Below are 27,978 nucleotides of genomic sequence, written 5' to 3'. Positions count from 1 at the left end.
TCTTGCCGGACACAGTCACAGTCTTAAGGCTGCAGGTCAAGTTCATCAATATCCCTATATCAACTGATCCAACACAGATGCACACAGCAAGAACACTTCACCCTAAGATACAGTTGGTAGGAAGCTGATAACACTCCTCCACCTTACTGCTGATAAAAATGGTAAAAGATACTTGCTGCCAACAGCCAAGGCCCTAGATTGACCAAAGACAGCTGGGATTCTCTCTCCTTTGTAGAAAGAGCTGTGTCCTTTGAAAGTGAACATCCTGGATCCATCTTCTAATAAAAGATGGTAGATAGATAGATAAGCTGCAAACTGACAAACTATATAGCTTCATTCCAGTCAGCATCAAGAAACAAGCTGCTGCTCACTAAATAGCAACTAGATTTCTTTCAGATGTGTGCTTATAGGGTGTTCACATGGCCAGCACACATTGCGTACTTTCAAGCTCAGACTTTGCCTAGCAGTGCCTGCAATGGCACTTTTTTTTCGTTTTTCCTACAGCTTCCATTTCCTCTCAAATGTAAAAGGTCAGATGTGCCAGATGTCAGAAACAAGTGGGTGGAAGGTGGTCTGCAATACGTTCTTCATGCGAACAATAAATCTCAAAGATCACCAATTACTGTTAGTAATTTTCTTCTCCTCTTTTAGTGATTTTCCATATCAATCTCAAAAGCAGGAATTAGTTCAATAGGAAGCTGATACAAGAAACCTGGTCAAATAGCAATCAAAGCATGAGTCTGCTGAATGCAGCATCTGATTTGGGGACTCTAAATATGTCTTGTGAACATAGGAATAGCCTGAAAAAAGAAAAAAAAAATGAATTCATGTATTTCATGAATGCTGTTTATGCTCTGCAGAATATGATCTAATAATTGCAGGGAATCCACTCTGGCCACCTCGTCATGCCTCTCAAGGCATCCATTTGGAAATGTGGTGCTGTTTAACAGTAGCTGCTGCATTTCCAATGTAGGAGGGGATTTAGCCTTAACTGCTTGCAGCTGCATGCAGGCTAGCTTACCCGGCATCTGCTTCACTGGCGTTAGTGGGGCAAAACTCCTGGCAAACCTCTTTTGTCCACAAAGCAAAAATCCTGTCCTTCTTGCCTAGAACTTTATATTGTCCATACGTGAGGGATGAATGCACAGTGACCTGTCTGCTTGGAAAAAAGGTTAACAGAAGTTTGTTTAATTCTGTCAGTCAAAGATAAAGAGCGTCACCTTAAGCAGACAGGGTTCAAAGGAATTTGGATTAGATAAACCCATTTCCCTCCTTTATGCCCTTGGTAGAAAGGAGAAAGGTGAGGTCATGCGAACACATTAATGCATAGATAGGTGAAACACCAAGCAAACCTGTATTTGTTTTCCAAAGACCCAAATTTGCAGGTGGACAATTGCTCAAAAGACAAATTCAACTTATTCACTGAAAACTTTTACTTTCATTAAGATTATTTTAATAATAAGGATTGAAGAGGCAAAAATCTAAAACCTGAACAAAACACAAGTTGCTTCTTTCCTGATCCGGCATGTTCCATTGACAAATAGATAAACAATATTTTTAATGCAACTTTGGGTATAGTTAGATTCCATGTTTATCTTCTTCAATATTTTGTTTGTAACAGACAGATGAATGGGATGACTTTACTTGATTCATTGGCACTACTAACACACAGACTTCTTTAACAGCAATCATAAATGGTTTCAAGATATGAAACAAGTGTTCCAGCATGGTCCATTGAGCAGAATGGAGAACAATGCCTTCCCCAGTGCCACTGCACATGATATATTTAATGATTGCTACCGTACATTCCGATCAAAAGTGGTTTTAGTCATGTTCTACATGGAATTCCATCTTGTTTATACACTCTGAAAAAGCTGCATAGACAGTAGTAGCTTGCTTTTCTGGATTCAGAACTCTGCACTGTTCAGAAAAGCCCCTTTTATAGACCAAATCTTCCTGGCCACTTACACTTCCTTGTGTTATTATCATATACTTATACAAATATATTAAAGTACAATAATTAAGCATTAGAAAATGTTAATTGTTGGCTAGGAAAGAAGATTCAGTTTGTAAAAATTTAAGTTTGCTATAGCTATAAATACATTATACACCCACTTCACTCATGGCTGTTCATTAAAGCCACAATACACTATTGTCATTCTCAACACCCTGAAACATATTTCAGCAAGCAACATTTAGAGCTGGTATAGAAAATTGAACTTAGATATATCAGAACATTTCAAAATTTTATTTTTATTCTTTCAGAGATAAAAACTGATATTTTGAAAGCTCCCAGAAAACAATTTTAATATTTTGATTCAGTTGAAAAGAGTTGTATTTGACTATGTGATAACATATTTTGAAGAAAATAATCAATTTGAAAAATATTAAATAGAATATTTCAAGATTTTATCAAACTGATATATATCTAAATTTATAATATCCTATTGAAATTTTAAATTTCAGAAGCATTTTGCAACTAGAACATGTGAACATATACATTTATTTTTTACTGCACAGCTTCTAACAGGAATCTTAACACATTTGGAGCTAGCTGCTGTTAATCCACATATCTCCACTGAATTCAATAGACCTAGTTTGACCAATCCTAGCTGAAGATCTAATCTTGTAAAATAGAGGGGGGTAAATGAAAGTTCTCCAAAATACTGTATTGCACCTACTATGTAATTCATTAATTGGGCTTTTTGAGTAGCTGTCCACTCAGTGGAGAACAAATAGCTTATTGTTGTCATGAGACAACACAGATGATCAAGGCAATCAGTTTAATTTATTCATAATTAAATTAACACATTTCCCCAAAGCAACAAAGGGTCATGAACAAACTCCTTGAAACTGTTAGCTAAACTCTCACGTCAGGCGGTCATGTTTCAGTACACTCTCTTTTGCAAATCATTTGTTGAAGCCCAGTTTTTAGAGAGATTCCCTTGCAATTCTTAGATGAGATAGTTTTATAGGTGAAAGAAGTGAAAACATCATTTAATCTATTTACTGGGAAAGATCTTTGATTGTAGATTCAGTGAGAAATATTAACACAAACAAGGACTATCTTAAGCAAATATCAATGTAAGTTGATTTGTGGAGATAAAGTGTCCTGACATCACGAAGTTTTCTTTGAGCAACATATTAGATGCTTTTTTTCTTTCCTAATACTTTATTTGTTGATCAAAGAAACAAAATCAAATTAAAATACAAGTGAGGGACATTTTAAATATAATCTACCTCCACTTAGAAATGTGATTATGATTTCTCAATTATAGGAAACAGTCTTCAGGTCCATAATTAGCTGTTAAATGTGTTTCTCATATTTTCTACAACACAAAATAGTTTCCAGTGATTATAAGTGTTTAAGAACCAACATTTGTAGTAAAGATTAGTTAATACTTTTATAATAGATGACCTCCCATGGCATTATTTATTTTGTTTGACTTGTAAAGAATACCAGTTACTGACAAAGAATGAGAAGACAACTTGAGATCATTTTATTTCAGCAAGAAATTCAGTAGGTATTTGAAAACAGACCCACAGGAAACAATGTGGCATAAACCAGTCGCACAGTGACCAAGAACAATTGATCTACGGGCAGTCTCTGTGCAGATCATCTCCTGGCACCCTGTCCCTAAAGCTTGTCAAGTCTTATCTGCTTGTACTTCCTCCAGGCTCAAAGCACAGCCACTGAGAACACACTTCAGGGCCTCTCCCTCCACTATTTGCATGGCCCTGGACTGTACTCGCAGGGAGAAGTCCAGGGTAGTAAGAATTAAGTGTAAAACAACATCCAGTCAAATTAGACACCAAAGTATAAATACGACTGTAATCAGCCTTGCCACCGTTCCACACAAGATGCCTGTCTGTCTTGTGTAGGACAGGTAGAGATGGTAAAAGTAGGTGCAACACTCAAATCTCTCACAAAAAAAAAAAGCCAAGGATCATGTGGATTCCGACTGTAGTATCTTTGCCAGAGTTGTGTGTGCAATACAGTATATAGGTCACAGTGTTCTTCTTTTAAAAACAGCAAGGTAACGATCCAGTTCATGTTCACACCTCTGAGCAGCCATTTTGCAGACTATTTCATGAATTTTAGACAAAGCTTCTTTACTCCGAGTTAAGCAGATCGTTTATTTCTGAATGATGGTTTCTGTTCACAGATTATGTACTGTAACCTTAATTGGGCAGTCTGAGAAAGGTAGTTGATATCCTCAGGATTTCTCTAACCTTTATTTTAGCACACTCCAGGAGAGTAACACAGTAATCAATTAAAGCATGCTGATGGCACATGAGGAGCCCTAAATCTCCTATTGACAGCTCATCAGGGAAGTCAGCATCTTTTTTGTCATTTTCCATTTAAATTATTCCTTTTTACAAAGTAATCTCAAAGACTCTAAAAATATTTGTTCACTGTCCAATGATCCTGAAACGGTGTTTACAGAATTTTATATCTTTTTATGCATCTCATATATATATTTTAATCTTCTTTGGTTTGGGATTTTTGGTTTTGTTGATTTCAAAGACATGCAGGTTCATCTCCCGAGAAGAAAATTATTTCACAAAATATAAAGATGAGTAGTCCTCTTAGTTTTCAGTTTTGTTATTATGTTTTTGTACTTTATTCTCCATGTTCAGGGAGCAGACAGAAAATAATTCAGTTCTTTAAAAGAATTTCATTTCAGAGGACATGACCTATAGCAGTAATTCATACACAGATAAACGGCATGAATTCAGACACCAATCCATTTCCGAAACCTAATTCATTATATATAAGCTTTATAAATTGCTAGATAATACCTATGAAACTAGTTAAACATTACCTTTTCTACAAATATCATGTGAATTCCTCTTGATCAATGTTAAGTTATAGCAAATGTCAAACAAATTCCTTTAAAAAGTAAAAAACTCAGCAAAATGTAAATGATCCAAAAACACCAGCAAGGCACATTAACACAAGAAAAATAGCTGTGAAAATTCTTTTCAGATGTAGAACAGCATCGTATGTATGACAGACTTTCCCCTATCAGGCAACCTCATCACTGCATATCAGAAAAACTTGGAAATAAGAAACACTGTTTTATTAGATATTTATTACAATTAAAAAGTACTGTATGGAGAAGGAAAAGAAAGATTATGTCTTTTATTAGCTAAGACACTTTCCATGCAGCTGTAGTGCTGTGACATTTGCAACAAAGCATAAGAACACAATAAATGTGATATACTGGGAGAGCTTTCTGGCATACCTTTTCTATCCTTGAACTCTAAACAAGGACTCCTCCTCCCTCCCTGCCATTACAGACACCCTCTAAGTATGAAAATATAGTAATTTGAGATGGATTTAAACTGTTGTACTCAACAAATTGTTATTCTTTGGAGCAGCTGCACCTGTTTAGAAGTGAGAAATATGAACTATCAATCTACAGCATTCACTGAGCTGTATGTAAAGGTCACTTAGTTCCAGCTGTAAATGCAAACATTCTACATGGTGCCTCGATTTCATTTTCACCACTGAAAGTATCACTTCAGGCAGATAAGTAGATTTAAGTAAGAAAGGGCAGAAACTATTACAAACACAAGAGTTAGTACAGTAAGTGCTCTTACTTCCATGCAGTTAGGAAAGAAAATAATAAATTCAAACAAATGGTGAATCCTTATTGCCTGTCCGATTGTGTCTAATGCAAGAAGCAAACAAAATTGTTTTGTTAACTCAAAATGGCATCATCTTACTCAAAATAGCTTCTCCATGTTCGGCTTTTTATGTAGAGGGGCTCTAGGAGAATAAGGTCTTGAACTCAATACACGCAATAACAATGCATGAAAAAATTAAGGTATAGATTTGTACTTTGCATACTACCATGGAAAGGAAAAGATACATTACGACTGAAAAATCTTTTCTTTCCTAATAAGGGAAGGAGTTCAGACCCAGATATATCCTCATGCCTCCTGCAAGTTTTTAGCACATTTGTAGGTGCTAGTCAAAACAACAGATGAAAAAAATCCAGCCCGAGTTTCAGACTGCAGGTGGATTTGAAAGGCTAAGAAATAAAAATCCACACAGCTACTAAAGAAATTATATTCTGATATAGAACCCAAGAATTCATATTGGGGGTCACACAGCTGACACCTGTTGTTATATGTCAGGGTGACAGATGCTGAAACAGCAGCAGTGCTGAGCCGGTTGGAGCCATTCTAGTCATGGGCTGGTGAATCCTACAGAAGATGCCATATACTCAGTGCTAAGTCAGGCTAGAAGCTCGATCATTTCAGTGCCAATGAACAAAAGGAGGTGCAGTGTTTCCCTGGACACATAAAGATGTCAAGCAATTGTAAGAGAAGAAAAAAACATACGGGAGGAACTGCCAGGCTCAGGCAGAAACTTTAGGAAAAGGTTATGGTGTTTTGATGGCTGCTCTTTGAAATACCTCTAAGGACAAACCCCAGTGAGGAAGGGATTATGCTTGTCCCCTCTGCTGCATGCATTCTGTTCAGGTAAATTTAGAAGCACGCTCCATTTTAAGCATAAACATTCACCAACCTGTTTGCTAATTAGTATAACAAACAATACCAGCAAAAATAATGAGGCAGACCTTGCAAATATTTTTTGCTTTATCAGCTACAATTTTGTGTTCTTCCTTCGAGCATCAGTATGCTTCAGCCTTCAAACCCATTTCTGTTTTGTAGAGGTTCCAGTAAGAAGAGATGGTTGTTAAAAAATTTAGGTTGGAGACTGGGAATTCAAGTAATCCCACTCTAAAGAGCAACTATTTTCTTCTCCACTCTAACATCTGCACGTGTCAAAACCACAAAATACTATTTTAAGAACAAAGATACGCCTTAAACCCAAATGATAATTTCTTAGGAAAGTGATTTCTTCCTGAGGACTAAGAATATTAAGGGTTTAGAAATCTGAACCCAACACAGTATAGGTATCTCAGTCATTTGAAATATTCCATATCTAGGAATTAGTATTAAGCAAGATGTTGATGTCTTCAGAAATGACTTTTCTATTTCTTTACAGTTCCTGAACAATAACCTACTAGGCAGCACTATTTTGATGATCAGTTCAAAACTAAGATAATAAAGTTCCAACAACAACAGCACAGACTTCTCTCCAACTTTCCCCCTCTTTTCTGCACATTTAAGAATGACACTTTGTAACCACCTAAGGCCAAATTGTTAGCCTTAACACAGTCCATTAGCCAAATACAGTACACTAAGGAAGACCAAAAAAAAAAAAAAAAAAAAGTTAAGCCACCAAAGTAGTTTTAATTTTCTGAGGGTCAGACATCCTTACAAATCAGTTCTCATCACACCGTCACTGAATGAATTTAGACAGATTTGCGCACAAACGCACAACCTTGCAGGAGTATTAATAGAAAACTCAGCTTTACGAGCTGCCTCCAGGAATCCAAAACAAGTGAAATATTTGACTAAGAAGAATTGATCTTGTCAACATTGTTTGATCAATGACTTAATGGGAAAATTGGAACTATACTTCAGGAGGCTTTAGAATCTGATTACTAGTGAGAAAGGACTTTTATTTATATATAAAATGTATATATTTTTACAAGAATGAATCTTGGAAGCTTCTCTCATTATCCATTCCACAGCTAATTCTCCCTCTAAAAGATGATGCAAGAGAAATCGGCAATATAGTTTATTTACTGTCATATTTACTGTCCAACCGAAAAGATAAAAAGGCTACACAGAGATGCCGGGCTGGGTTTTTTTCCCCTTTCCTTAAATGCCTTCTCTGATGATCAACCCCTTTATTTTGCTGTATTTGTGTTATGTTAAATTTTTCTATTTCTATGAGGAGATCACAAATACCTGTATTAAATTTAAAGGAATATTTTCTACTTGTCAGCTATCTTTTGTGTTATGTGAACAACAGACGCAGCATATAATATAGACAAGCTGATATTTTCATCAGCAATTTTAGTGACCTTTACATCCTAAACATATAGATTTATCTCTGCATAAAGGCAGATGCAACATCACGCATTCTGCGCATGCAGATGTATGTTTCAAGTTAAGTTCAAGGGGCAGGGGGGAGAAATAAGGTCTATCAAACTTACCTGCTGTGACTTCTGGAAGTCAACAATTCTCTTATTTTTTTAATTGTCACAAACCAAGATTTTAAAAATAATGTCGGCACTAACTGTTCAGAAAAACTCTATGTTCACCAGAGACATTTTCATTTTCATGTCTTAAGGATCCAGTAGCCTCCAAAAAAACCTCCTGAAATTGGGGTGTGAGAAGGGTACCCCAACCAACACACAGGTCTGATCCATTTTAGGTCTCACAAATCAATAAGAGAAGCAACTCTAAAAGGTGGGTGGACTGTGGCCTATTCTGCTCCAGACTATCTTGCCAGTCAACCCAATTACCGAATATTTCAGGGCAATAGTTCCTAGCTTTTGTCTAGAGATTCAAACCACTTTCTGTGCTCCTGATTTTGCTTCCCCAGAGATCAGAGTTCAGTGCTATTCTCAGAGGTGAGTCTGATTTTAAGGAGATACCACATCCATTTCTAATTAATTATAATAAGGTTACTGGCATAGGCTGCATGCAAGGAAAAAAAAAATCACAAACACAAATGCATACAGAACAGAATATCTTGCTATAAACTTCAGAATGGTAAGTACATGAGCTAAGGAAGATACTGTTAACCTCATTCAGAGATTTTTAAGTTTCAGCCTTATTAGAAGCATAGAAAGATCAAAGAGGAAATCATTTGACATCCCTGAGGCTTACCAAGCTGAGGGTTTTTTTGGTTGGTTGGGGGGGAGGGTTGCTTTTTGGGGGGCTGTTTGTTTGTTTGTTTAAGTCCAAAGCTACAAATTACATCTGTTTCCATAAAACTGGACAGGTGTGTTAAACTCAATCCCAACTCAATCTTAAAACTGTAAGGAACCCCAAGATTTGGTGAATTGAACAAGATGCAATCTCATTAGATAAAAGATTACTTCCAGTGTGTTTGGGTGTTTGCATCTTACATGGATATAAACACTTGCAATAGGACCTCACAGGAATACAGAGTAATTTGACAATACCTGAGCTCTTCATGTTTCCTCACATTGTGGGAGAACAGGAAGTCTAATTGTTATGGTACTGAAGGAGGATGGATTTCAACTTCTTGTTCCAACACTGCAAAATTCTGTGCACAAAAAAAGCAAAGAAAGAGAAAGGATCATTATAATAAAAGTTACATTTGAAAATTTGCTCAGAATACATGTGAGGAGAACATCTGTTATTGGCAGAGAAGTTGAAAGTTTACTGCTTTCAATGAGTGTGTTGAACTATAGCTAAAACAACAGCTAGGGTAAATCACAAAGTATCTAGTAAAATTACAGTTAAAAACCATTTCAACTCTTTTGAGACAGTGAAAGTCTCAAAGAGCAGAGATGTTAATATCAGTTTCGCTGTATAATGAAGACAGTAGCCCATCCTAAAAATTAAGATACAATTTACCTTTATAAAAATACCATCTAACCATCATTCTATAAAAACAACACATTTTACAAAAAAATTAAGGCCAAAGGCAGATTTCCTGAATTACTGTGAAATATTTTATTATGTTCAAACTCTTAAAAAAACCACATTATTGCTTAAAAAAGGATCATATTTTCAAACTATGGTTCTTACTATTACTCTAGTTATATTAAATTACCTTAAAAATGCTCAAAGCCAAAGTCACAAGATTTGGCACTGTATCCACATTTTTTCTGTTCACTTTCTTTTACAGATTTTTCACCAGCGCAGTCTTTTCATGGTGTCACCTTGCTTTACGGCAATGATTTCACATAAAGATGAGGTCACTGCAGTGAAGCACGTGTGTTGACAAAAAATGTGCCAGGAAATGTGGTATTTATTGTAAACTTAAAACTTAAGGCCCAAATAAAAGCTTCCTTTGACTAGAAAGACCAAATCAAACACAATTTTGGTATGCAGCTTCATGACTGACTTGAGTCACAATCCACGACTGTTGAACAGTTCTGTCTTTCTGGAGATATGGAACAGAGATAAGAAAAACCTGGAGATTATAGAGTATCAATAAGCTGAACTAACTTTATTGCTTCTGATGGGAAACTCTCCCAGGATTTTACAGAAGCTTAATATCTATGACCAACGCAATCTTCATGGCACAACACAAAACATGACAGTATTGGAAGATTTTCCAGAGCACAACTCCTCCATGAGTTCTCAGGGAAGTAATTAAGTAGCTAAACTTTGTTGCTCTTGATGAAATAGTCCCACAAGGACACTCTGATGACCAGCAAATAGGAAGAAACATGTCCTGATTCTTTCCCCATTTTCCCTGGTATATTTGTAGTGCCTTTAACTGCTTCTGATGTACAAAAAGGTAAAAGCAGTAATCAGATTGACATTTACCGACTGTGGCTAGCTCACTGCATGCCTCAAATAAATTTACATTTCTCTGTACTTTTGACTAATGAGGACATATGAAAAACTTTTACTCTGGGCAACATCATTCACACCAGCCTTCCTGGATTGTTACGTCTATCTGCACTTCTTAGTTAATGACTCTATCCGTTACCATTATAGGTAATATACTTAGTTTGAAAAAGATAAATCAGTTTCAATGATCCTATACAGTCAGGATGTGAGGTCTGCAAATACAGAACTACCTACATTTATGCCACTGCAGTAAAGACAATCAGTACCAACATCAGTCCACAAACTTCATTTTAAATCTGTAAAACATAACAGTGTTCCAGAATTTTCTATTTCTACTTCAAAATACCTTATTTAGCTGGCTCTATGTCACATCTCTTGATGAAAACACACAAAATATCACTATGTTCTTTAATGTCAGGGATTTATGTTTTACTTTAAAAACATTACCTACAATTATTTACACAGCACTATCTGGCAAAAACAAGATGTTATCTGTGAAGCATACATTGTATGACATAAAAATCCATTAACGCAATTTTTCAGGGAACACTTCAAATATACTGTTCCCAAGGTAAACTTCTTTGCTATAACATAAATATTAATTCATGAAAGCTTCTAAGCAATAATTTACTACCTTGGCTTGTTAAACAGTTGCGCAGTGGTTCTAGCTGAAGCATGTTTAATTCCAAGCCTACAAGATAACATTCGCAAGAAACTTTCTCTCCTTAACTCTTTCTGAAGATAAGCTTGCCAGAGTCCTACTATTCAGCTGGACTGAAAGAAAGGTAACATGAAAAAAGAAATATGTGGGCACAGATATTAACAAGATGCTAACTAAAATCTACACACACTCTTTGGGGTTCTGAGCCTCTAAAGTCCTACTGAGTAACCTCTAAGTTGCTTATCTATTATGACCAGGAAAAGGGTGGTCAAAAATTTTTTGGTGAAACTTCTTAATCTTTGATGGAAAGCATTTTTCCAGCTGAGCAGATATCTTCAAGAAATCTCTTCTTTGGAAAGCTATGATCCATCAAAACTGAATATTTTAACAAATAAATGATTTCAATTTTTTTCTGAAAAAGTTCAGTTGATAAAACCCCGAAATGTTTAACATTACCATTTCCCATATTTCCCTGAAGGGGAGGTGGAGGTTGTGTCTAGCTCTAGTTCTGAGTAGACTTCTGTGGAAACAACTCAAAACATTTGTTCAATGTTAACAAATTCTTAGGTTTCATTAAAAAAAAAAATCAACATAGTGCTTAACTGTACAGAGATAGAAATTAAGCATGGGCTTGACCAAATGAAAACCTAAAATCTGGGTGAATGTTAATACAAACTATAGTCAAATAAATGGAAAGACAAATGCATACAAGTGTTAAATAATCAGTATCTTGATCAAATCTAGTTTTAAGACTTTTGGATCAACAGACACTCAAAATAACTTATGTATCATGATTACCTGGAGCAAAGCCTCTATTAAATCCCCCAGACTACACCTAGGTCTACATACATACATACAGATGTAGGTTTATGCTGTTTCTCAAGTGCATGGTTAGTCCCAGAGACTTAAGGGAGTTTAATGCCAATCAGTATAAAAGAAAAGATATTCTCCTCCATGGCACTACCACTTTCAACAATTCAAAAGCAGGGGTTTATTTGTACCCTGGCATAATTCTGTACTGGAGCTTGCCGTAAATTCTTGCTGCTGGAACAAAGACAAGGGACCATCTACCTCAGCAAACACTGTGTACAGGGATGCAACCTCCCTTTTCCCTACATAAATTAGGGCATGAGAAGGGCATAGACATGCTTCAGTCAATACAAACTGAGGAGCAACCACAGGATAGTTCAGCTGCCATACTTACTACCCCTTCTCACATTCTTTGGGTGGGGACATACTATGAAAACAGCCTTTTAATCCCTCTTTCCACTCTTTCACACCCCAGCACCCATCCGCAAGCCGCTGGGACATATTCTCCAAGGTTCTGGCCACTGAAAAGCATCAAACCTGGAAAACAACTCACCTCAACAATCTTTCACAACAGCATTGCTAATTGTAGCGCTTCCACTGAAAGTCTTATTCATTTTTTGGTGGTGTTTTGGAAAGTGGGTGGGGAGGGAAGGGACATAAGCAAGTGCATGTTAAGAAGCAGGAAAGCAAACAGAGATCATTATCATTTTCAATGCTCTGGAATTTAACCCATGACTTCTGAACTGCTGAAGCATAGCAACAGGGCCATTTTGCTGGAGGAGGGAGAAAAGAAGATAGCAAATTTTTACTAGCACTGCCTGATGTGGTATCAGCACAGACTAGCAGGTAGTGTGTGGACCACCTCTCTGGGAACACAGCTACCCCACTAGGATAACAGCACCATCTTCTCCTTGACCTCACTGTCCAACTTCTTTCCTGAAATATCTCAGGGGTATCTGCAAGTAGGTAACACTGCATTTTGTTTAGCAAAAGAAGAAAACAGCATTCATATAGATGTCTATTCTAGATTAGTGCAATAAATAAGAATAAAAGCTTGTTCCTTTTTTTCCTGATCTGCAGGAAGCTGAACTGATAGAATACATTCACTGAGTTTCTCTGCAGCAATCATAACATGAACAAATGCACCAGTTCTTTGAAACTGCAATCACCTTTGATGACGGAAGCAGTAAATAACAGAATTCCCAGTGTTCTAATTAACATGAGAAATGTTTGCAGTTCTTCTGATATGCTATTGCAACGTGACTAGCAAAATCAGGAGAGGAAGACAGAACAGCTGAATATTCTGACAGTTTAATAGGAATTTATTAGGAGAAAGTACTGCTGCATCATCCAGAGAATTCATCATAGACTGAAAATCCAGAAGTGTCCTACTTCTAAGTGTATTCAAAGAGTCACTTCATTTCTTTATTCCTTTTGTCCCTGCAGATAAGAGTAATACTTACAGGATGTACCATAAACACTGGTTAATCAGTATATTTGTCTATCAACTCTAAAGCGCTATGAGCATACAAATAATAACACTATTTGTGCAGCCAATGGTCCTTTGTCATCTCATCAGGTAAGTACTAAAACAACATCTTAGCATACATGTGCTGCTAGAGGAAGACTAAAGACTGACCAATGTGAGTGACTAAAATTTCCACAAGAATTCTAGATCATCTATTTAAGACTGTAGCCTTATAGAGGTAGGGAAATTTTTACCTTGAGGCTAAGTCACACACATTTTTTTGTAGTTATAAGATTACTGGAAGTAACAAACTTAGTAAAAAATAAAAAAATAAAAAATGAATAAATCTACATACATGATGTATATGTGCACCCATTAGGGATGCGCTCACAGCTGAAAATGGCTAACAAAGTAGTTAGCCACCACACTTGCACTCTCTTCCTCACCACTTCACTTGTAGCTCCTGGCCAAAGCTGAAGCATCCTGAATCTCGGGCACATCCACATTCAAACCGTAAAGGACAACTTGCTTGGCTGCTCAGCCCAATGCTCCTATGGAGTACTTGCAGCTCTGGTGGGAACAGACCAGCCCTCTCCAGCAGCTATTCTCTGTAGTTTCAGCCTAAGTCTCAGCTCTGCTCTCTACTCCTAATCTCCTTTCTCAGCTGTTTCTGAATCAAAATAGCAAGGAATGACAGCCTTGAATAAGCCCTTGTCACTGTGGAGACACCCATGGAAAGCACCTCCTTCTTCTCCACAACCAAACAACACATATGAATATCCAGTACTGCAGGAGTACAGCAGCCCTTGCTGAAAGTAGCCTGTTTACTGTGCATCCAAACATTTACAGACAACATGAGGACTTTTGTCCAGAAATCACAGGAAAACAAACATGTTTCTCTATATTCCTGCCATCCGCATTGTAGGTTTGCATGGGAAGGGGGATGATGCACTACGAAAGCTCTCATATCTAATCCTGCCTCCCAGCCCATCACCCCTTGTTCCCGACTGTCTGGCTCGGGATGGAAACCCCAAGCTTCTTCTGCCAGGCTAATTTCAAACCCAGCACTTGAACCCTTTTGCTGCATCATGCCCAAGCAACCGCTCCTCCTCCAGAGCTGTGATACCACCCTTCCTCCCATAACACATTCTCTGACCTTCTCCATCTCTGCAGCTCTCTCTGCTGCCACTTGTCCCCAGACTAGCAAAGGTCCAAGGAATAACAGTGAGATTCACTGTCCGAAAGGCAGGGTGCACACGCTGGCTGAGACGCAGCCTTCTCTTCTCAAAGGGCAGCCAAGCTGCACCTGGCCGTGCAGGGGCTGCCACACTGCGGGCGGGTGGCACGCGGGACAGCCACCTGGCCACGGAGCCCGCAGCACCTCGTGGCATGGCAGCTTTGCAGCCTGCAGGCACCCAGCAGCCGCAGAAACAGCCTCACAGTTGGCTCAGCCTCAGACCTGCTGTAACAATTGTCAGTATATGGAATCAGCAGAACTCTGCTGAGCCAAGGCCAGAAGAAGATTTGGATGGTTGTTTTGGGTTTATTTTTGAATTTTTAACCAGTACCCTGCTATTCTGCAAACTCTGAGTGTTCAAAGTTATTCAGACAATTCACTGTATCTTTGAAGTTCAGATTTTCATCCACAACTGTTCAATAACATATGCAGAAACAAAACATTAAAATGCTGCAAGAAAAAACTATCTCAGATGAACAGAAATAATATTTTGATTTTCAAAAATTTTTAATTCTGATGTTATGCTGTTAACACTGTGGATCAGATAGAATCCATGCAGTATTGCCTCTTTGTCCTCTTGTCACTGCATGACTATCTTAACTGAACAAGGCATTTCACTCGGAATAAATTTTAAAACCTTACTACAGTTTACAAGTAAGAGGGACCACAGTAAGAGGGATGTAACTGAAGCAGGAGGAGAAACCTTCAGATCTTTAGGATGTTGAACCTAGACTCCAAAACCAATTAAGTGCCAGAGGTCAGGCCACAACGCAGTTTAGATTCTTCCATGTCTGCAAGGCCTTCCACAAACACTAAAATCATGAAACAAAAATAAAACCCTTCTCTTCTGTTCTTAAGATCTGCCTTGATACTCATCCCATCTGCCTGATTTTTTTTTTTCTTTTTTTGGAAGGGGAGGCGTTGCGGGGAAGACTTCCCTTTTCATAAATTGAGCACAGTAACCTTTCCCACAGAAAGAACTGAGAGCGAAGCACAATTTTAGTCTTTGAAGAATATTAGGGAATAACAATCCAAACAGGATCATTCGACAATTGCCCACTCAAGCTCAAACACATTAGAGACCAATGCATTCTGTTAATTTTGTTAACAGCTAGAACTGCAGGATACAAACTTCACAATATTGAGCCACTGGCATTAATGTGATAAAAGATTTAAGGGCTAGCATGATGGAAAGAGAGAAAGCAAAGCTTTTAAACCTCTGTTAATGGATAAAAGAAAATAATCTTCAACATTCTAGTTGGCTTTGCTTTATTATATTAATTATAAAAGATGAGATTTTAACTTGAGATCTCTGATGATATAAATAAAAGCTAACTTCTCAAAACATTTCCAGGAAAATAATTCTAAGAGAGAAGAAAATAAAATACCATAAGTTTGACTGTACTTCTGTAATTAGGTACAAGTTTACTGTCCCATTGTTTTAGCAATTGATTTGCTATGAGGATTGAATGCCAAGATAACTTCTAATAAAATGGCTTATGATATTTAAAAATAATAAAAAAACTTTTTTCTGGATTATTTAAATATTCCCACATTTCTTTTAATTTCATTAAGATTATAAACATAACTTGCAGCCAAATTGCAACTATAGCTCTTTCAGTTACCACAGAGTCTGTAGGATCACTGTTGCCACATCACTTCTATTACAATTTTAAAGTGTTATCATTTCTTCACATAGTATTTACTTCAAATTTTCTCCTTTTGTTATCTTTTGGCACACACACAGAATCTCGCATGCCATTAAAATAAATGGAGCTAGGAAGTTCAGCCACTGAAGTCACTTCCATCAAGCATCAGTGGGGGCAAGATGTCACCCAGTATGCTTGTAAAGTGAGTTTCTGAACAGGAATGAACTTATGCAAATTAAGTTAGATGTGTATTTAAACATCTTGCTGAAGAGGGGCTATTAAACAGGAAAGGAAGAAGGAAACAGTACAGTAAGCTTTCAAAATTATAGTCCATTGAGGTCCCTCATCTTAATATTACACATAAAAGTATATGAAACAGTAAAAGACAGCAAAAAATATAGTTTAGCCCACCTACAGAAACATCTCAGAAGAAACATGTATTATATTCAAACAAATGCTTTGACACAGACAAGAGAAACAGGGATTGACTGACAGATGCATAAGGGACCCCTTTGCACATCAGTCTTGCTCCCAGGTTGCCAAAGCCCCTGTGCCCACAGCTGACGAGTGATGCAGGCCAGGAGGCTGCCTCACCGACTGACCTGCACAGTGAGGAGAGAGCAACGCCAAGCCAAGCCAAAGAGATGAGAACCCATCTCAACTGCCCACAGCCTGGGAGCCCCTGGGCACGAATGGCTGCAGAAGCAACCCTAGAGCCAGTGTTAAGGGAAGGGATTTTGTCTGGCTATCCCAAGCCCCTTGAGTTACTGAGGAAATGCTATTTTGAGGAGGAACTACCACATCTCTGGAGAGGAATCTCTCTATATTTTCTGTTCACTGAGAGTAGCAGAGAGCATCTAAGTAGTTATCTCAAAAAAATCAAAAACATCTGTGGCTGTGGCCTCCACCCTTCAGTATTTCAGCTCAAAAGTCCTTCTGTAGCATGAATATAAGTAATTTTATGCAGCAGTTAAAACATAAGTTCCTGCTACGTTAGGCCATCTTTACTGTAGGAAAACAGGTCATGGTTACAAGTACAGTCACTAACAGATTTTAACTTTTTCTTGAATACATAATGGTATCAGACATTCAAGGTTAAGTTTGCAAGTCACTGTCCAGGTTCAGAAGCTTATTGTTGATGACCATTATCATGTTTCAAACTGTTTACAATTGTGTGCAAGGATGGGATGTTCAAAGGAACATATAGGAATGTTCCTTTAAGTTTAGGCAAGCTCACTTAGTTAAAACTTGTGCATTAAATAAAAGCTATCTTACAAGTACAAAAACAGGCTTATTATCTGTAACATTATTTTTCCTAGTTAGAAAGGTAAGGTGTTCTGCTTTTCCTAGTTCCCCAAGCTTGCCTTGCTACATTCTGCACCTTATTGCTACATAATGTTCTCCTAACAGGAAATGTTCTGATCACTTAAAGGCTTTGAACTTAGTACACTTTCTTCCCTCTTTAGTTACAAATAAAAACATACCACAATGGCAGCTGTTAAAGGAGGTGCCAGGTACATAAATCAAACAGACAGAGCCTTGAGGGGAGAAGGCCTCAAATGATAAATAATTACCAGTTCTACAGAGCTTGATTACTGCAGAGGTAATGTCTGATTAAAACAAGATCAGCATTAAGGCACAGACCTGAGTGCGTGCACGCGCACACACACACAGAAGCTTCAGTGTCTGAACTGAGTCACAGTGCTGGGCTTCTGGGCTCCACACTTCGGTGCAGATCCAGGGAGAGGGGAATGAATGTCAAAGCCTGCAAAAGCTGGCCGTGCAAAGGAGGTGAGGTGAAAAGCAGCAAATGGCTCTCTTGACGCATACCATGAAGTCAGATACGGAGGCACAGAAAGGGGAAAGCAGGAGACAAGAACCTACAAGACTTAGAAGTCTTGTAGCACAACCTTTCCTTTACAAAGAAGGAACAAAGATACTTAAAGCTTAAATTCCAGGCACCAGCCCAAGCCTGTGCTTCAGACAAGATTCATGCGGAATCCAGACTGGTTGCAAGACCCCGTTGTCGAGCCGGCTCCAAAAGAGAAGGCAAAAGCACACCCACGGGAGCACTGGACAACTGGCCAGAATGAGAGCTTGGTGTCTGGCCCCAGCACTGAAAACGGTTCCCCGTATAGTTCTGGAAAACCCTTGATGTCAGGGACTCACTGTAGTCATCTGCAGACTGGGTGTTTCAAAACCCTGCATAGCTCTGGAAAGAAGTTTAAGTTTCCAGGCTTCCATTATTTCATACACATTTTCATACTATCTTTATTGCCCCAGTACCCAAACTCTCTCCAACGCACTAGTAGGCCTAACATCAAACACCATTGTGGTTCAGTCTCTGTTGGAATAAACTCTTTTAATTTGCTTTTCTGCAGCATGACAGTTACCAGTTATTTTGTAGTCCTTTCCTGCTCTTTTTTATTCCCTTTACCTTTTAAAGAAATAACTTCACAATAAATATTGATATAGTTTAAAAAAATGTTTTCTCCTACATGATTTAAGGGGAACACATTTTCTAATAAGTCCTTCAGCATTTCAGACTTCTGCCACTGATAATGTATTATAATTGCTTAGAGTTAAATTAGACAGCTTCTTTTCAAATGCAGCATTTTAATACACTGTCAGGAGCTTAATACTTTAGTTTTTAAGGAATGATTCTGAAGCACCAGACTTCAGTACTGAACCAATAAAGTAAAATTATGACACTATGAATATTTTTATTCAGGCAGAGCTCTGAATAACCCAAATGTGTCTGAGGACAACAAATATTCAGCTAAAAGCATGAATGGAATTGCTGATCTAAAAAATAAAGAGATTACAGATACCAGAATCCAGAAATGGTACCCTAAAAAACTCTGGATACTAAATACACAATGTGATTTTCAAAAATGATTAATACTAAAGCAGTTAATCAGAAGTTGCTCTGTGCTCAATGGTTGGTTGGTTGTTTGTTTGACTTCAGACCACTTATTTAGATTCTCTAACCCCATCTTCAGGCATTATGATCTTGACCAAAATTCCAGGGAAAGGTGGGGAGAGGGAGCTGATAAAACTAGAGATATCAATTCACAGAAGGATACATACTTAACCTAAAGAAACAGCACTGCAGAGAAGTGGACCATCAGTGGATCATGAACTTGATTTCAAAGAGTAGAAAAAAAATGGTGCATAGATTCTCATGAAGGTGGTGCCATAGTAGTAGCAGAAAGAGAGGATCACATCTTGTAAACTTGAGGAAACTTGCACAACCATCCCCCAAGACTGCAGATAAATTTGAACTATGCCAAGGCAACGAGTGATTAAAGCTCAGGACCATATTTCAGCCACAAAAATGAGGAAAAAAATACCCCAAATTAGTGGGTTCTGGAAGGGCTCAGGATTTGCCAACAGCCTAGAGAGAAACAATGGATTGCTACAATGACTAGAACCATACTGAAGAATCTGATACCCAAAAGGTATAGAGCTCAACTTGCTGCCATGCAAGACAACATGATACTGCAGGAGGAAAAGAAAGATGCTAACAAAAGACAAAGAAATATTTAATGACTCAATTTACTTCTACAGTCTGAAATTTTCACCACATCTGTTCACAGAGCTCCCTAGCTTCAAGAGATCCAGTATCAAATTTATCAGGGAAAGATACTAACAGGGCCTGGTTATTGTGCAGATACCCAATCTCTGTCACGCACTGAAATATTGGATGAATCTCTCTTACTACATCCATGACCAACACCAATCCAGGGACATTACAGAAATCCCAGCAGCCATTTTTGCATTAGGTTGTAGATGTAGACTTTTTTTACTGGTGTCTTTATAGATATTTGAGTATCTGACATAAAATACTCCACTACAAAAGGGAAAGCTAATAAGAAGCTATAATGCAGCACAGCAGGAGCAATGATCAGGCAAACGGGGAGAATTATGAAAGATATATAAATATATTTGCTTTTTAACTCTGAAAGGTTACAGCACATACATGCACATGATGTGTAATTCTCCCTTTTGCAGCACTGACTGCAACATTTACTGATCTGTATTACTACTACACACATTTTAGGAAAGATGAACTAAATTCATACCTATTACAGATAAAGCATAGTCTGCATGACAAAAATCCAGAGACCTGTCATACATTTTGATATTCTTTTATTAATGCTGGACTGGCAGAGTTCTTACTTTAAAGGAAAGGGTTCCAGTGAAGATGCTTCCTGTGCTGCTCTGCCTGGAGTCTCAGCAGAATGGAAAGCTTTATGAACCACATAACAGTTTTATGACAGACGCCTACAGGAATATACACACATGCATAGTCAAAGGGGATTTAGAGCAAAATGGCCTTATGGCATCCTATACCACCCAAATTCTGAGGGGATTTAAATACTAATATTGTGCTACAAAACAGAGGAAAAAAATTCCCCAGAATTAGCCAATACATTTCTAAAAAACAAGATTAAGCATCTTTGTAAAGCTCAACCTGCTTTGTCAATACTCTTCCACGGGAGAAAAAAAATGCCCAGTGTTGATATAATACAGGTGTGCAGTAATTTAGATCTGCACAGTACAGAATCCCAGGAACACCATGTTCTGTGGAACGGACCTTCCAACCCCTGCTTCCAGCTTGCTCCCTTATGCTGGAATTTACAAAGGAAATGTCATGGGATTGCCAATGCTAGCTCCACTTTACTACGGTATGCAGAGAAATTTCCCTCCAGCTCCTCCACACATTTTTATCCCAAATGCCTCCAGACTGTCTTGCACAGAAGAAGGTGGCAGGATGAAACTTTTGCTGTGCTATAAGGAACCAAACAGCTGCAACAGCACAATACAACAAAGCAGCGGCACAGCAAAAAAAGAGCACAAGAAGCACCAAATTCTCTAGAAGTACAAAAAGTCTAAATTCTTCCAGAGTCAATGGAGTTACACCCAAAGCTAATTTGGTCAACACCAGCATTCTGAAGTTAAACAGTAATTCCTGCTACATTTTTACTCAAAAGGAAACCCAAAGCAAGTGCAATCTGTGTTAAGTAAAATGAATGTATTAATTTACAGCACAACTAAACTGAGTAGCCACATTATCCTGAAGGCAGCCTGCCGACTCACAAAGAGTTGGAAGTAAATAAATCACATATGACTGTGATAAATGATCAGTGCAGGATGTGTCAGAGTGCAGGCCTGATCAGCCACCAGGCTGTAATGCACTGAACTACCATGGGAGGTTTGGGGGCCAGCAAATATGAAAGAGCCTCTTGTTAGAGTCAAGAAGAACTGGGCAAATGCTTTGCAACGAATTAGTACAGAAGTAGATTTTAGCCCATTTCACACTTATATATGATCTAAAAGCAGTTTTTTTCTAATGTGCTCACTGGTAATTTCCTATTCTCTTTCACCAGAATTGTAAATTCCAGAAATTTTTCATAGGTCACCTGTTAACAGTATGTCATAAATGGTTTAACTCAAGACACATCATTTATTTTATCCTCAAAGTCCCAATGCTTCATGCCAGTGTTAACAAAAAATTCACTTTCAATCCAAAATAACACACCATTAAGATAGACTATATTTTGGAAAGAGCTATTTACTAAGGGAATGGATCCCACCCACCACTTTTATATTCCCAACCTCAATAATTTCTGTATGTTGTGCTTTGGATCTTTGTCACATGTTGTATATCCTTGACAGGTGCAGAGACATATGACTTGCAATTCCATGCTTGAGGGTATGTGCAGAAGAAAAACTTTTTTTTTTTTATTAAAAAGAGATTAATAAGAAAAGCTGTCAAAGCAGAAAAAACATATCATCAATATAAACACTGAAGAAAATGAAACAGGTGACATTTCACAAAATTCACATAAACATCAATAATGAAAGGGGATTATGAAATGTATTTACATAAGCCAGCCACAGGACAGATTAGCCCAAGTGCAGATCTACCACAATTGGGCTGGGGCAGCACCCCTATTCTCAGGGCTATGCGCAATTGCACTGTTCATCCACTGCTAGTGCTTACTACAGATTTTGGTCTATTCTGCAGGTTCAGGTGTGCTGTAGTGCCAAGTGGTGTGCTGCCATGCATCAGAGCACTTGACGCAGGAGAGAAATGTGATTCAGAAAGAGTCACGGGGGTACGAGTTTCTGGTGGCTAGGCTCCACAGTCCCCAATGTAAGAGTCACCAATGCCTAACACTAGGCTGAGACTAATGCCATGGACCCTGACAGCACAGGTGATAACTCTAGTAGCAGACCTCAACCGACATTTGCAGTCTCTTAGTCCCACTTCTCCTGTAAGTCTACTAGTTCTCCTTCCCAGCACTCTAACCTTAACTGTGAGCTGAGACTAATGTCACTGAACAGTATCCCTAAGACTGAGGGATAAATCTAATAGCCGCCCTCCATTGACCTTGGCAAACTCAACCCCATTCTTCTTATACAGCTCCCCCTTCTCATTCTCTGAACCCTAAGCATTGGTCGAGACTAATGCCATTGGACACCCCAATCCCAGAGACGGAGGCCGGCACAGCCTATAATTGCACTATAAGGCCACATTTCACTGTGACGGCCTCTCCCCAGCCCATGGGGTTTGCACTGCTCCTTTTCAGAACCCTGATTCTACTCTCACAGTAACATCATGGGACGCTGTGATCTCCCAGGCTAAGGACTGCTCGGAGGATAACTCCAGCAGTAACCCTCACTTGATTATCCAAAACACCTCTGAGGCCCACTCAGAAACCATAGGACTCCCATGTTCTCTTCTCTGAACCCTAAACCTAACCACAGGCTGAGATCAAAGCCACAGGACACTCTAATCCTCTCAGTGAAGGAACGCACAGGCAGCAATTCTAACAGCTGCCTGCAACCGCTTGTCGGACACATTCTTCCTGCATGACTCTTGAACACTGAATTCCACTCTAGGCTGAGGCTAAAGCCCTGAGACTCCCCAATGCCTGAGCTAATTGTTTCAAGCAGCGGTCCAGTAGCACTCCTTGCCTTACTTCAGCAACCTCCTCTGTTCCCTGCTCTTGCTGTGTACGTGGGGTATAGAGACCTTGCCCCCAAGCACAGCCTGAACCCCAGGCCAGCAGCTCAGCCTGCTTAATCAGTGCTGAGTGCACAGTGCCACTAGCAGGTGTCAGATTACCTCCGTAGTCCCTCTGAGCCCCACCATTACTGTGTGTCCTGGATCTGTATTTTTCAGCACCTTGACTTCACTGGCTCCTGTCATTTTTCTGACCTGGTGGGGATCTCAAAAGGGAGTCTCTAAGTCCTTCTTCTACACCTTCCAGTCCTTCCCCTTCATGATGCTGCCCAGGTTTCTGGCCCATACGCCATGGCTGCCTGCCTCTGCCATCCCTGCTGAGTGCAAGAGACAAGTAATTCAGACATTACTGATGTGACCCTCAATAAATTTCTGATGGGGTGCACCCCCATCTCCCCCTGGAAGCCCCAACTCTTGTTTAGTATTTAAATAGATCCATAACAACCTAACCTCAAGATAACAGTTGAATGATGTGGTGTTTTTATTTCTCGTGATGCCAAAATACTCAGTCTGGTAAATCCCACTTTCAATCAACCTTTTTCAGACAAAGGACCACAAACAGATCCATAGATCTGTCAAGGTGTCTTGTTGATTAATAATGCTTTAGACTAAATTGTCTTTACAGTTTATCAAACTTATTATCATTCGACTGTAAATTTCTACCTTCACTTTGAAATTATTGGCAAAATGAGAAAGTTAGAGCCATAAAATTAATTAAAATCTTAATTACATGGATTCTTCTTTGCATTCTGCAATTAGATAAAGTAGTAAGTTATCATAATTCCCTTTAAAAAGTAAGAGGAAAAGGGAGAGAGTTACCTAGCAAATGATGAGAAAAGATAAAGGTTTTGATTTTTATGTTAGATATGTGGGCACACAGAGCTGTATATCTTGTAGAATCAGCTAATGTGAACTCATTACCAATTTGACAAGACATGATATAAAACAAAGGTATGAATCCATTTGTCTTAGATGCTATCACTGATACCGAGCTTAGTTTATATTCCACGTATTCCCAAAGTTCAAAATTATTTAGACACCTTGGGTACTGAAATGCATGAAACGTATCAGAGAAAACAACAAGCCCAAACCTTTCCATCTAAGTTAATACGAAACAGTTTTATCCTTTTGGGACCCGAGCAGACAGTCAAAACCCATCAGAATATTTTTTCTAGTATTTCTCACCTGGACAAAAAATTGGAAATGCTAGAACAAATAGTTTTACCATCTCTTGTAGCAAACTGAAAGTCTCACTACTTTTGATGCTAGCTAAAACTATCATTTCCAGATGCTGGTGATAACTCAAGAACCTCAGTTTCATTATTAGAAACAGAAAAGTTTAAGCTGTCATATGGAGTACAGATACATGATAACATGATCTATGGCTCAAAAAACATGAGAAAAATCATTATTTAAAATAAATTTGTGACTTTGATGAAGAATATTAATATTAAATAGATATTAAATACCTCTTAAGAGCCCTGGATTGAATCCTCAAATGCAGTACCCAATACTCAACAAGTAGCAACAAAACACTTAACAATAATAGACTAACAGCAGCTGTTAGGAAATGCGGAGGTAGAACGGAGAGGAGGTAGGACCAGAGGCATCACCAGAGTTCTGGGTCCCTGCAGTAGCAGGGGATTTATTAGGCAAAGTTTTCAGCTGATGTTAAGTAGTGGACTACATTATCCAGCTTGCATTACCCCCTTTTCTGCAGAAATAAAGGAAAAAAGCCCAACAGGTATGGCTACTCTGACCTAGGGTAAAATATATGTGTGACTCCACATCCAGGGACTACTTCAAGCTATAGCTCACGATCAAGACACAGCATACAGTTCTCAATATATTTGAATAGCATAAAGAATAGCACACTACATCATATACTAGATCTACAGTTTTTAGCTATGGCCAGTGTTCAGAGTTTCAGAATTAGATGGAGGAAGAGGAAAAAAAAAAAATCAACACAGAAACCACATAATGTATCAAGAAGTGAAGCAGTTTGTTACTGGTTTATTCAAGTGTGTGCTGCAAAACCTCAAACACAGACTTATAACTGCAGGGTAGCAAAACAGTATTTTAGTTTTATTAAACCCCAAATGGTGACATCAACACACTGAATGCCTAAGGAGTCACACCCCACACCCAATTTTCTCCTTCTAGAAAACATCCATTTTGTGTCATGTAATTCTTTCTCTATACTTGCCAATATGATGGCAAGCTGAAACATCATTGCATTTTGCCAGGATGATGGCAAGCTGAAATGCTGTTTGCATGTCAAGTTTTTCTGTTGTATCAAATTGACAAGGGAAAAAAAAAAGGAAAATAAAAATGAGTGATGAAACAAATTAAAATGAGCAATCTACTGGCAATTAATTAACAAAATATGTTCAGAATTATTGCAATCTGAGCAACATACAGTACACAAAAAGGCAAATCTCCATGACAGAAGGAAAGCCCTTAATTCATAGCACCAAACACCTCCTAACAACTCATCCAGTTCTGAACCTTTTCAGGTTCACAGGCCACTAGCTAATATTCAGCTAAGAGGCTTTAGAAATGCAGATTAATGCTTCATGCTCTAGGGAACAAGCTCATCACCAACTGTATTGAGAAGCTCTTCCCCCACCTCCAGGGAATAGAATTACATAATCAGTTAAGTACATTATGGTTTCTTAGCTCTTTCTAAGGTCTTAGTACAAAAAACTAGCAATAACTGTTACTGGGGTAGGTTGACCAATGTTCTTTGCTACAGTGCCAATTACTCAGCAGTATGATACCAAAATAAATATATTATTAGCATTCCAGCCACGCCACTCTTATTCCGTTTAATTCCATCCATTAAAAATTAGCACCTATTTTCTATATGTGCTCCCTGACAATTGTCAAATCATGATGAAACAGACCACGCTTGCAATCACACACCCCAGTGCTTGCCAAAACAACCAACAAAACCAATAGCAAAAGCATATTTTGGGACTGCTACCAGCCCCTTCCCTTTGTCATATAGGGATGGAAGACAACAACAAAAAACCCAACAACAACAACAAAGGTTCTAAAACTACATTCATTATTACAGTCATATCTTATGGGAGATACACCTATTGCAGCCAATTCTTGTTGCAACTTAAAGTGAACGTGCAGCCATGTGATGAGAGATATAATGAGATTTTTAAGAGTGCTGCATCTAAGTGTTTGACAAAAAAGGATTCAGCTGGGGTACAATGAACTGTTATTTATTTCCATTTGAGTTTAGCAAAGGTTGTCCTACACAACTGTGAAACAATTTTACACTTTTTAAATGTATTAGCTTTGAACTGAAACAGTAAACAAACTATTTATTTGGATTTTTTTTTTTTTTTAGTGTCTCAAAATGGATTAACAAGGGTGTGCAGTGAGTTTACCACCACAGAGAACAATTTTTTGATGGCAGACTAATGGGATTGCAAAGGGTTATTCTGCTGGAGAGGAAATTTTCAGGTGCTTTCTCTCTAATGAAGGTTTTTTTGTTCCTCACTTACAAAGTGCTTTTTTGTCTTTCCTTTTCACTTTTTTTTTTTTTTTTTTTTAAACAAGTCAGGGAAAGGTGGATTGCCTTGGAGAATCATGTTGTCATTGGATTAAATTAAACCTTAAAAGATCAAAGCTTTCAAAATCATGCTGAGTTCAAACTGGGATCTTTGGAAGACTTGGGAAGGAAAAACACTGATCTTTATGATTCGTCTGCAAACATGTTGCTCTTCAACTGCTGGAAATATGCAGGAGTATACCAAATGAAAAAACAATCTTCAGGGACAGTAGAGGAGCTTTTAGAGAAACCAATCTTTCCTGAGAATGGGTGAAATTCAACTCTCTCCTGACAGTCTGCAGGTGTTGTGGTCTCGTCCTGGCCATGTAGGCTGTTCATTTAATTCTTTAATAGCTCAATGGTTGTGCTATAAATTTTATCCCATGTGACCTTCTAAATCACCCTCCACCCCCAAAAAAAGATTGCTATAAATGAAGGAATATTATAATAAATTTCAAAAATTCCACAGCACTGAAGAAAAACTGTTATTAATCCAAATACCTGTTGTCGTCAGGTACTCAAAAGCTCTAGTGAGTAAAATGGACTTTTAATGCTTCTCAGGTGCTAAAATTATTTTTATGAAGCTTGATATTGTCTATCTATACCTACCTTCTGCCCTAGTAGTATAAGCATCTCTTAACCATTTCTGACTAAACACAAAGGTCAGGTGTACTTTTGATCAGGTTGTAATTAAAACACTTTGACAAGATCAAACTGGGCTAGTTTTAAAATAAGTGACTATGTATTACTACATGAAAGATTTAGTTGTGTAAGAACACAAGTTGCCTGTCTGGAAAGATGAAACAATAAAGTTCAAAACAAATCATTTTTATCATCATCATACCTGGAAAGCCATGCCCCAAAACTAATGAGGAATATATTCTGGGACAGATATGGGAGATGGAGAAGCTTTTCATGCCCACCACTTTCAGACTTCCTTATCAGACCCTGCACACAGCATCTATTGTATTAAAGTGCTTCTTGACCTGACGGACTATGTATTGTATATCTGCCAGCAGCCAGACCACAGCTTATACTGTTGAACTGCTAATCACACATCAAATGAGGTCTCTCTAGGCTGCCAGCCCTTCTTATCTCACTTCCACCTATCATATTTCTGA

General features: G+C 38.2%; 1 long non-coding RNA gene across 1 annotated transcript in view; it reads right to left on the bottom strand.

Moving 5' to 3' along the window:
- Positions 1–27,978, bottom strand: part of LOC136993482 (uncharacterized) — a 236,978-nt gene that overhangs the window by 188,224 nt on the left and 20,776 nt on the right. The window contains exon 2 of the long non-coding RNA XR_010885798.1: positions 9,063–9,166. This is a non-coding gene — a long non-coding RNA (uncharacterized lncRNA). The remainder of the gene's footprint in view (positions 1–9,062; positions 9,167–27,978) is intronic.

Source organism: Apteryx mantelli, chromosome 16, assembly GCF_036417845.1.
Source record: "Apteryx mantelli isolate bAptMan1 chromosome 16, bAptMan1.hap1, whole genome shotgun sequence".
Taxonomy (NCBI): domain Eukaryota; kingdom Metazoa; phylum Chordata; class Aves; order Apterygiformes; family Apterygidae; genus Apteryx; species Apteryx mantelli.
The sequence above is the reverse complement of the archived record's forward strand: the minus strand, read 5'-3'. Positions and strand labels throughout refer to the sequence as shown.